The sequence below is a fragment of the Balaenoptera ricei genome, chromosome 6 (genome assembly GCF_028023285.1).
Source record: "Balaenoptera ricei isolate mBalRic1 chromosome 6, mBalRic1.hap2, whole genome shotgun sequence".
Taxonomy (NCBI): Eukaryota; Metazoa; Chordata; class Mammalia; order Artiodactyla; family Balaenopteridae; genus Balaenoptera; species Balaenoptera ricei.
The window spans coordinates 26146347-26159184 of record NC_082644.1 but is presented as its reverse complement, the minus strand read 5'-3'; positions in this window follow the sequence as shown (position 1 = coordinate 26159184).

The following is a 12838-nucleotide window of genomic DNA, read 5'->3' as shown; positions in this document are numbered from 1 at the left end:
TCCTTACCTGCTGACCTTGCAATAAAGCTCTTTCTTTTTCTCAAAAGCCTGTACCATTGTACTGGTTTCTATGCAGGTCGGGCAGTCAGCCCTTGCTCGGTAACACTTTTTGTGTCATATCTAACAAATCTCTGGCTAACCTAAGGTCACATGTACTTTCTCCTAGAAATTTTATAGTTTTAGATTTTACATTTAAAAGTTGATTTTTGTAGATGATGCAAGGTGTGGATCCAAGTACTTTTTTTTTTTCATACAAATATCCAAATTGTCCCAGCACAATTTGTGGGCAGACTATCCTTTCTCCATTGCATTGCCTTTCCACCTTTGTAAAAAAGCAGGTGTTCATGTACGTGTGGGTCTATTTCTGTACTCTTTTTCTGTTCCATTGATCTATTTGTAAAAAATACCACTGTTTTGATTAGCGTAGCTTTATAATAATCTTGAAATCAGATAGCGTTAGCCTGCCAATTTAGTTCTTTTTCAAAGTTGTTTTGTCTGTTGGAGGTCCTTTGCCTTTCCATATAAATTTTGGTTTTGGCCGTGCTGCATGGCATGCGGGATCTTAGTTCCCTGACCAGGCATTGAACCCATGCCCCCTGCAGTAGAAGCACCTAGTCCTAACCACTGGAGTGCCAGGGAGTTCCCCTAAATTTTAGAATCATTTGTCAATTTCTACAAGAAGAGCCTACTTGGATTTTGGGTAGGATTGTGTAGAATCTGGAGGGAAATGACATTTTAACAATATTGAGTCCTTTGACTCATGGACAGGTGTAACTTGTCTTAATTGGGTGTAAGTTTCTCTTGGCAATATTTTGTAGTTTTCAGTGTATAGGTGTAGTGAGCTGAATCATTGCCCTTCCATCCCATTCCTCAAGATATGTCCACATCCTAATCTCCAGAACCTGAGAGTGTGACTTTATTTAGAAAAAAGTTCTTTGTAGATGTAGGTAAGGGTCTTGAGATGAGGAGGTTATCCTGGATTATCTAGATGGGCCCTAAGTTTAATGACAGGTGTCCTTATAAGAGACATGTAGAAGACAGAGAGAGAGGAGGAGAAGGCAACGTGAAGATGGAGTGATATGGCTACAAGCCAAGACACACCAAGGGATGCCTGAAGCCAGCAGAAGCTGAAAGAGGCAGGAAGGATCCTCCCCTAGTGCTTTTGGAAGGAGCACAGCTCTGCTGACACCTTGATTTCAGGCTCCTGGCCTCCAGAACAGGGAGAGAACAAATTTCTGTTGTTGTAAGCCACCAAGTTTGTGATAATTCATTTTGGCAGCCTTAAGAAACTAATACAACAGTTTGTTCACATCTTCTGTCAGATTTATACCTTAGTATTTCTTCTTTTTTGATGCTATGGCATTGTTTTCCAATTTCAGTTTCAGGTTGTTCATTGCTAATACATAGAAATGGAATTGATTTTTATATATTGATATTGTACCCTCTCACTTATTAGTTCTCACAACTTTTTCTGCAGATTCCATCAGATTTTCTATATAGATGATCATGTCTAAGGATAAAAACCATTTTACTTTTATACATGCACCTCAATGTTCATTGTAGCACTATTTACAATAGCCAGGACATGGAAGCAACCTAGATGTCCATCAGCAGAAGAATGGATAAGGAAGATGTGGTACAGATTGGTTCACGATGGTGGAATAGAAGGACGTGCTCTCACTCCCTCTTGTGAGAGCACCAGAATCACAACTAACTGCTAAACAATCATCGACAGGAAGACACTGGAACTCACCAAAAAAGATACCCCACATCCAAAGACAAAGGAGAAGCCACAGTGAGATGGTAGGAGGGGCGCAATCACAAGAAAATCAAATCCCATAACTGCTGGGTGGGTGACTCACAAACTGGGGAACACTTATACCACAGAAGTCCACCCACTGAAGTGAAGGTTCTGAGCCCCACGTCAGACTTCCCAACCTGGGGTCTGGCAATGGGAGGAGGAATTCCTAGAGAATCAGACTTTGAAGGTTGGTGGGATTTGATTGCAGGACTTCGACAGGACTGGGGGAAACAGAGACTCCACTCTTGGAGTGCACACACAAAATAGTGTGAGCATCAGGACACAGGGGAAGGAGTAGTGACCCCACAGGAGACTGAACCAGACCTACCTGCTGGTGTTGGAGGGTCTCCTGCAGAGGCAGGGGGTGGCTGTGTCTCACCGTGAGGACAAGGACACTGACAGCAGAAGTTCTGGGAAGTACTCCTTGGCGAGAGCCCTCCCAGAGTCTGCCATTAGCCCCACCAAAGAACCCAGGTAGGCTCCAGTATTGGGTCACCTCAGACCAAACAACCAACAGGGAGGGAATCCAGCCCCACCCATCAGCAGACAAGCAGATTAAAGTTTTACTGAGCTCTGCCCACCAGAGCAACAGCCAGCTCTACCCACCACCAGTCCCTTCCATCAGGAAACTTGCACAAGCCTCTTAGACAGCCTCATGCACCAGAGGGCAGAAAGCAGAAGCAAGAACTACAATGCTGCAGCCTGTGGAACAAAAACCACATTCACAGAAAGATAGAAAAGATGAAAAGACAGAGGGCTATGTACCAGATGAAAGAACAAGAAAAAACCCCAGAAAAACAACTAAATGAAGTGGAGATAAGCAAACTTCCAGAAAAAGAATTCAGAATAACGATAGTGAAGATGATCAAGGACCTCGGAAAAAGAATGGAGGCAAAGATCAAGAAGATGCAAGAAATGTTTAACAAAGACCTAGAAGAACTAAAGAACAAACAGAGAGGAACAGTACAATAACTGAAATGAAAAATACACTAGAAGGAATCAATAGCAGAATAACTGAGGCAGAAGAACGAATAAGTGACCTGGAAGACAGAATGGTGGAATTCACGGCTGCAGAACAGAATAAAGAAAAAAGAATGAAAAGAAATGAAGACAGCCTAAGAGACCTCTGGGACAACATTAAATGCAACAAAATTCACATTATAGGGGTCCCAGAAGGAGAAGAAAGAGAGAAAGGACCCAAGTAAATATTTGAAGAGATTATAGTTTAAAACTTCCCTAACATGGGAAAGGAAATAGCCACCCAAATCCAGGAAGTGCAGAGAGTCCCATAAAGGATAAACCCAAGGAAAACACGTCGAGACACAGTAATCAAATTGGCAAAAATTAAAATCAAAGAAAAACTACTGAAAGCAGCAAGGGAAAAATGACAAATAACATACAAGGGAACTCCCATAAGGTTAACAGCTGATTTCTCAGCAGAAACTCTACAAGCCACAAGGGAGTGGCATGACATATTTAAAGGGATGAAAGGGAAGAACCTACAACCAAGATTACTCTACCAGGCAAGGATCTCATTCAGATTCGATGGAGACAGCGAAAGTTTTACAGACAAGCAAAAGCTAAGAGAATTCAGCACCACCAAACCAGCTCTACAACAAATGCTAAAGGAACTTCTTTAAGTGGGAAACACAAGAGAAGAAAAGGACCTACTAAAACAAACCCACAACAATTAAGAAAATGGTCATAGGAACATACATATCGATAATTACCTTAAACGTGAATGGATTAAATGCTCCAACCAAAAGACACAGGCTCGCTAAATGGATACAAAAACAAGACCCATATATATGCTGTCTACAAGAGACCCACTTCAGACCTAGGGACACATACAGACTAAAAGTGAGGGGATGGAAAAAGATATTCCATGCAAATGGAAATCAAAAGAAAGCTGGAGTAGCAATACTCATATCAGATAAAGTAGACTTTAAAATAAAGCATGTTACAAGAGACAAGGAAGGACTCTCCATGATGATCAAGGGGTCAATCCAAGAGAAGATATAACAATTATAAAGATATATGCACCCAACATAGGAGCACTTCAACACATAAGGCAACTACTAACAGCTATAAAAGAGGAAATTGGCAGTAACACAATAATAGTGGGGGACTTTAACACCTCACTTACACCAACAGACAGATCATCAAAAAAGAAAATTAGTAAGGAAACACAAGCTTTAAATGACACAATACACCAGATAGATTTAATTGATATTTATAGGACATTCCATCCAAAAACAGCAGAATACACATTCTTCTCAAGTGCTCATGGAACATTCTCCAGGATAGATCACATCTTGGGTCACAAATCAAGCCTCACTAAATTTAAGAAAATTGAAATCATATCAAGCATCTTTTCTGACCACAACACTATGAGATTAGAAATCAATTACAGGGAAAAAAACGTTAAAAACACAAACACATGGAGGCTAAACACTACGTTACTAAATAACCAAGAGATCACTGAAGAAATCAAAGAGGAAATCACAAAGTACCTACAGACAAATGACAATGAAAACATGATGATCCAAAACCTATGGGATGCAGCAAAAGCAGTTCTAAAAGGGAAGTTTATAGCAATACAAGCCTACCTCAAGAAACAAGAAAAATCTTAAATAAACAACCTAACCTTACACCTAAAGAAACTAGAGAAAGAAGAACAAACAAAACCCAAAGTTAGTAGAAGGAAAGAAATCATAAAGATCAGAGCAGAAATAAATGAAAAAGAAACAAAGAAAACAATAGTGAAGGTCAATAAAACTTAAAGCTAGTTCTTTGAGAAGATAAACAAAATTGATAAACCATTAGCCAGACTCATCAAGAAAAAGAAGGAGAGGACTCAAATCAATAAAATTAGAAATGAAAAAGGAGAAGTTACAACAGACACTGCAGAAATACAAAGCATCCTAAGAGACGACTACAAGCAACTCTATGCCAATAAAATGGACAACCTGGAAGAAATGGACAAATTCTTAGAAAGGTATAACCTTCCAAGACTGAACCAGGAAGAAAGAGAAAATATGAACAGACCAATCACAAGTCATGGATTGAAACTGTGATTAAAAATCTTCCAACAAACAAAAGCCAAGGACCAGAGGCTTCACAAGTGAATTCTATCAAACATTTAGAGAAGAGCTAACACCCAACCTTCTCAAACTCTTCCAAAAAATTGTGGGGACGGAACACTCCCAAACTCATTCTATGAGGCCACCATCACCCTGATACCAAAACCAGACAAAGATACTAAAAAAAAAGAAAAGTACAGACCAATATCACTGATGAATATAGATGCAAAAATCCCCCCGAAAATGCTAGCAAACAGAATCCAACAGCACATTAAAAGGATCATACTCATTGATCAAGTGGGATTTATCCCAGGGATGCAAGGATTCTTCAATATATGCAAATCAATCAATGTGATACACCATATTAATAAATTGAAGAATAAAAACCATATGATCATCTCAATAGATGCAGAAAAAGCTTTTGACAAAATTCAACACCCATTTATGATAAAAACTCTCCAAAAAGTGGGCAGGGAGGGAACCTACCTCAACATAATAAAGGCCATATACAACAAACCCACATCAAACATCATTCTCAATGGTGAAAAACTGAAAGCATTTCCTCTAAGATCAGGACCAAGACAAGGATGTCCACTCTCACCACTATTATTCAACAGAGTTTTGAAAGTCCTAGCCATGGCAATCAGAGAAGAAAAAGAAATAAAAGGAATACAAATTGGAAAAGAAGAAGTAAAACTATCACTGTTTGCAGATGACATGATACTCTACATAGAGAATCCTAAAGATGCTACCAGAAAACTACTAGAGCTAATCAATGAATTTGGTAAAGTAGCAGGATACAAAATTAATGCACAGAAATCTCTTGCATTCCTATACACTAATGATGAAAAATCTGAAAGAGAAATTAAGAAATCGCTCCCATTTACCATTGCAACAAAAAGAATAAAATACCTAGGAATAAAACTACCTAGGGAGACAAAAGACCTGTATGCAGAAAACTATAAGACACTGATGAAATAAATTAAAGATGATACAAACAGATGGAGAGATATACCACGTTCTTGCATTGGAAGAATCATTATTGTGAAAATGACTCTACTACCCAAAGCAATCTACAGATTCAATGCAATCCCTATCAAATTACCAATGGCATTTTTTACAGAACTAGAACAAAAAATTTCACAATTTGTGTGGCAACACAAAAGACCCTGAATAGCCAAAGCAGTTTTGAGGGAAAAAAACAGAGCTGGAGGAGTCAGACTCCCTGACTTCAGACTTTACTACAAAGCTACAGTAATCAAGACAATATCGTACTGGCACAAAAACAGAAATAGAGATCAATGCAACAGGATAGAAGGCCCAGAGATAAACCCACACACGTATGGTCAACTAATCTATGACAAAGGAGGCAAGGATATACAATGGAGAAAAGACAGTCTCTTCAAGAAGTGGTGCTGGGAAAACTGGACAGCCACATGTAAAAGAATGAAATTAGAACACTCCCTAACACCATACACAAAAATAAACTCAAAATGGATTAGAGACCTAAATGTAAGACTGGACACTATAAAACTCTTAGAGGAAAACATAGGAAGAACACTCTGACATAAGTCACAGCAAGGTCTTTTTTGATCCACCTCCTAGAGTAATCAAAATAAAAACAAAAAGAAACAAATGGGACCTAATGAAACTTAAAAGCTTTTGCCAAGCAAAGGAAACCACAAACAAGATGAAAAGACAACCCTCAGAATGAGAGAAAATATTTACAAACAAATCGACGGACAAAGCATTAATCTCCAAAATATATAAACAGCTCATGCAGCTCAATATTAAAGAAACAAACAATCCAATTCAAAAATGGGCAGAAAACCTAAATAGACATTTCTCCAAAGAAGACATACAGATGGCCAAGAGGCACATGAAAAGCTGCTCAACATCACTAATCATTAGAGAAACACAAATCAAAACTACAATGAGATATCACCTCACACCAGTTAGAATGGGCATCATCAGAAAACCTACAAACAACAAATGCTGGAGAGGGTGTGGAGAAAAGGGAACCCTCTTGCACTGTTGGTGGGAGTGTAAATTGATACAGCCACTATGGAGAACAATATGGAGGTGTCTTAAAAAACTAAAAATAGAATTACCATATGACCCAGCAATCCCACTACTGGGCATATACCCAGAGAAAACCATAATTTAAAAAGACACATGCACCCCAATGTTCATTGAAGCACTATTTACAATAACCAGGTCATGGAAGCAACCTAAATGCCCATTGACAGATGAATGGATAAGGAAAATATGGTACATATATACAATGAAATATTACTCAGCCATAAAAAGGAACAAAATTGGGTCATTTGTAGAGACGTGGATGGATCTAGAGACTGTTATACAGAGTGAAGTAAGTCAGAAAGAGAAAAACAAATATCGTATATTAACGCATATATGTGGAACCTAGAAAAATGGTACAGATGAACTGGTTTGCAGGGCAGAAATAGAGACACAGATGTAGAGAACCAATGTATGGACACCAAGGGGGGAAAGTGGCCAGGGGTGGTGGTGGTGGCGTGATGAATTCGGAGATTGGGATTGCCATATATACACTAACATGTATAAAATGGATAACTAATATGAACCTGCTGTATAAAAAAATAAAATAAAATTCAAGAAAAACCCAGAGGATATGGTACATATATACAATGGAATATTACTCAGCCATAAAATGGAACAAAATTGTGCAATTTGCAGAGATTTGGATGGACCTAGAGACTGTCATACAGAGTGAATAAGTCAGAAAGAGAAAAACAAATATTGTATAATATTCACTTACATGTGGAATCTAGAAAAATGATACAGATGAACTTATTTGCAAAGCAGAAATAGAGACACAGACGTAGAGAACGGACATATGGATACCAGGGAAGGAAGGGAGAGGGGATGAATTGCGAGATTGGGATTGACATATATACACTACTATGTATAAAATAGATAACTAAGGAGAACCTACTGTATAGCACAGGGAACTCTACTCAGTGCTCTGTGGTGAACTAAATGGGAAGGAAATCCAAAAAAGAGGGGACATATGTATATGTATAGCTGACTCACTTTGCTGTACAGCAGAAACTAACACAACATTGTAAAGCAACTATACTCCAATAAAAATTAATAAAAAATTTGTTTTTACTTTTTACTCTCGATGCCTTTTATTTCTTTTCTTGTCTGACTGTACTAACTAGAACCTCCAGTACAATGTTGAATAGGACTGGTAAGAGCAGCCCTCTCTGATTTGTTCCTAATCTTATGGGGACAGCACTGAGACTTTCATCCTTATACATGCTGTAGGCTTTTTGTAGATGCCCTTCAGCAGGTTGAGGAAGTTCCTTTCTATTATTTGATGAGAATTTTTATCAGAAATGGATGTTGGATTTTGTCAAATGCTTTTTCTGTGTCTCTTGAAGATGATGATCTGTTTTTTTCTTTTCTGTTTGTTTATATGGTAATTTCCTCATGTATGAAATGATCAGTACTCAGCTGAGCACCCAAGGGGGCCCTCTGCAGATCTCTGGGCTCCTGCCTGTGCAGCTCTCTCCTGGGTGGCACTCTGTCCAGCAGCTCTAGCCATCTGGTCTCTCCTGACTCTCATCTCCATTTCCTCCAGTAGGAAACTGTCAGGCTGTTCTCAGTCTCCTTTTCTCTGCCACAGTCTGGAAACTTTCTCAGGGCAGTAAGTTGTGGCAATATTGCGGCTCACAACATTTGTTTCCCATCTCCCAAAGATCACTGTCTTTTGTTGTCTGAGGTCCAGTTTCTTAAATATTGTAATTGTTGTTGTTGTTGGTGGTGGTGCTGGTGTGTGTGTGTGTGTGTGTGTATTCTTGTTTCAGGAGTGAGGTAAATACGGTCTCTGTTTTTCCGTCTTGGCTAGCAGGGGAGGTCATATACAGAAATTTATGTAAGTTGAAAAATAATACATTGTACATATTGCTTTTCTTTTTTAAACTTTGCATCATGGAAAATTTCAAAGGTATACAAAAACAGAGAAAATGAATCCCTATATACCCAACAACCAGCTTTAACAATGATTAATTTATGACCAATCTTGTTTCATCTGTAACTCTGCCCTGATCTTAGGAGACCCTTTCTCCCATTAGGTAATTTTGAAACAAATTACAGACATTGCATCATTTTATTTGTAAGTACTTCAGCTTATATCTTTAAAATACGACTTTTTAAAAAAGGAAATGACAATTCCATTATATCATCAACTATATAGATGTTGTTGTCATTGCTGTTTTATAATAGTTTGTTCATATCAGGATCCTGCCCAGGTCTATACGTTGCATTTGGCAGATAGGTCTTTTTAAACCTACAGATTCCCTCCCTTGTGATTTATTTACTGAAGAAATCTGGTCATTTGTCCTATATAGTTTCCCAGAGAATGGAGATTCTGGTTGCATCCCCAAGTTGTCTTTAACAACTGATAAACTTAGATGTGATTCCATTTCTAGTTTTTGGCAAATATTTCACAAGTTATTGTGTATAGTAGCATCATGAATTCATAATCTGATTGTCCCTCTTTGTAGTGTTCTACTAGCCTCCTGTGCATATATACAATGAAATATTACTAGCCTCCTGTGCATATATACAATGAAATACAATATATACAATATATTGCCAAATACGATATATACAATATATTGCCAAATATACTACCATAGTATAATCATACACCTCATATTAGTCTGCTGAGGCTGCCATGACAAAATTCCATAGACTGGGTGAGTTAAACAACAGAAATTTATTTTCTCACAGTTCTAGAGGCTGTAAATCTGAGATTAAGGTCTGGCAGGTTGGTTCCTGGTGAGGACTCACTTCCTGGTTTGTAGACAGCCAACTTCTCCCTGTGTCCCCACAGGGCAGAGAGAAAACTCTGGTGTCTCTTCCTCTTCTTATAAGGGTACCAGCCCTCTCATATTAGGGTCCCACCTTTATGGCCTCATTTAACCTATATCATCTCCTCACAGGCCCTATGTCCAAATAGACACAGTGGGAATTAAGGTTTCAATATATGAGTTTTGGGGAGACACAAAGATTTAGTCCATAATACACCTTAAGATTGTCTTTTTAAAACAATAAACTTTTTTTTTCATAAATTTATTTATTTTTGGCTGCATTGAGTCTTTGTTGCTGCGCGCGGGCTTTCTCTAGTTGCAGCGAGCAGGGGCTACTCTTCGTTGTGGTGCATGGGCTTCTCATTGTGGTGGCTTCTCTTGTTGCGGAGCATGGGCTCTAGGCGCACAGGCTTCAGTAGTTGTGGCACCCGGCCTCAGTAGTTGTGATGCACGGGCTTAGTTGCTCTGCGGCATGTGGGATCTCCCCAGACCAGGGCTCAAACGCGTGTCTCCTGCATTGGCAGGTGGATTCTTAAACACTGCGCCACCAGGGAAGCCCCTAAAACAATAAACTTTTAAAGATAGTTTTGCTTAACACAAAAATTTCAAAGAAAGAGTAGAATTCTTGTATATTCCTGACTCAATTTCCCTACTGTTAACATTCTATATCACCATGGTATGTTTGTCACAAGTAAGAAACCAACATTGGTACATTGCTCTTAACTAAACTCGACACTTCACTTGGATTTCACCAATTTTCTCCCAATGTCCTTTTTCTGTTCCAGAATTCAATCTTGGATATCACAGTTAGTCATCATGTCTCCTTAGCCTCCCCTGGGCTGTGAGAGTTTCTCAGCTTTTCCTGGTCCTTGATTAACTTGATAGTTTTGAGGAGGACTTCCCAGGTTTTTTGATGAATGTCCCACAGTTTGGATTTGCCTGATGTTTTCCTCATGGTTAGACTGGACTTATGGGTTTTGGGGAGGATGACCACAGATGTAAAGTGCCTTTCTCCCCATGTCATGCCATGGAAAAATGCTATCAACATGACTTACCACTGATGATATTGACCTTGATTCCCAGGCCAGGACCTGTTTCCCAGTTTTCTCCACTGTAAACTGATACACCTTCCTGTCCCCTTCCATATTATACTTTCTGGAAGCAACTTACTAAGTGCATCCCACATTTTAGTGGGGAAGAGAAGAGTATCTACCTAAATTAATCTGGAATTCTTCAGAGATTTGTCTCATCTCCTCCACTTATCTATTGCTCACTTACTTATATAATTATGGACTCACAGATATTTTATACTTTTTGTATGGCTCATGCATTGTACAAAAACAAGTGGTGGGTTGGATTCGGCCTGATCCCAAGTCTAGGAGACTCCTTAGGAAAGACTCATGTGAATAATATTCTCTGAGTTATTTTATGTTCATACAAATGTGTGGCCTTTATATATAACGGTTGCATTGCTTGGAAACAAAATCCTTTTTTCCATTTCTTCAAAAAAAAAAAGGGGGGGGGGCTGTTGGAATTGCATTGAATCTGTAAATAGCTTAGGTAATAGCTTGACATTTTAACAAGATACTCATGTATCATTTATCTTCTGGCATGGTGTTGTTTTTGAAAAGTCTGACGTCAGTCTGATTTTACTTCCCTTTTAAATGACTTGGTCTTTTTGTCTGATTGTCCAAAGAGGCTTTTCTTTTTCCTTTAAAATCCAATAATTTTACTAGAATATGTGTCATTGTTGGCCAGTCTGGGTCAATTTTCCCATGTAATGATAAATGGAGTGAACTTTTAGTATATCCTTTTAAGTCTTCTTTTACTGAACAATTTTTTTGGTATTACAGTTTATAATTTGTTTTTTCCATTATTTTGGCTTTCTTTTTTTGAAATTCCTATTATACTTATGTTGAATCTTCTTTGACTGTCTTCTGTATCTATCACTTTTCTCAAATCTTTTTAATCTTACTTTGTAAATTTGTTTTCCTCCTTCCCACCTTTGTTTCTCTTGGATTTACTTGCTCTTGTGTTCCATCTAGTTTAATTTTCAGTTTCTCAAAGTTTTCCTTTTTATTTCTAATTCTTTCTTGAGTTCATCTGTTTTTTCAGGACTTCTTTTTATCCAATCATCTCATTTCTGAGTTTTTCATATTCTAATTTTTTGCTATTCTATCATAGCTTCTATAATCTTAATTTTTAAAGCTCATTTAAATATTAGGTAAGTATTTGCAAGCGTATTTTTCTGGCATCCTTTCTTTATTCATAGGGATGTTATTCTGCACCTAATCCATTAATCTTTTTTGTTCTTTTAATAATTTTATATGGGATTGTTGCTCATGCTATGTGAGATGGGGCAGAACGGCTTCCCTACCTTCATGGTTTCAGGGCTTCTTTCTCTGTGGTTTTTGAAAAGTGATGAGAAAAAACAACAACAACAACTCATACTTTCTGTTCCTCTCCCAACTTTTAAAAAGATCTTCTTTTCCTTTGCCCTCATTTCTCCCTCCTTGTCAAATTGAATTCTACTTCCAGCAGCATCTCCTTAGTGGGAGGCTTTCTTGGAAAGGAGATTTGGGTTGTTAATTTTGAGTTGATAGAGGTCATACACTGTCAGGGCTACCTGTGGGGGACTTGAGACTCTTTCAGGGTGTCTTCAAGCTTCAAACTTTTTCATTATAGCATTAAGATGTTAGGGCTTCCCTGGTGGCGCAGTGGTTGAGAGTCTGCCTGCCAATGCAGGGAACACGGGTTCGAGCCCTGGTCTGGGAAGATCCCACATGCCGCGGAGCAACTAAGCCCGTGAGCCGCAACTACTGAGCCTGCGTGTCTGGAGCCTGTGCTCCGCAACAAGAGAGGCCGCGATAGTGAGAGGCCCGCGCACCGCGATGAAGAGTGGCCCCCACTTGCCGCAACTAGAGAAAGCTCCCACACAGAAATGAAGACCCAACACAGCCATAAATAAACAAATTAAAAAAAAAAAAAGATATTACATGCATTTCTCACTTTCATGAATGTAGAGTGGAGTTTTCCAGTGATTACAAGATGTGTGATAGTATAACAAAATGAATGCAGAGGCAGATATGAGA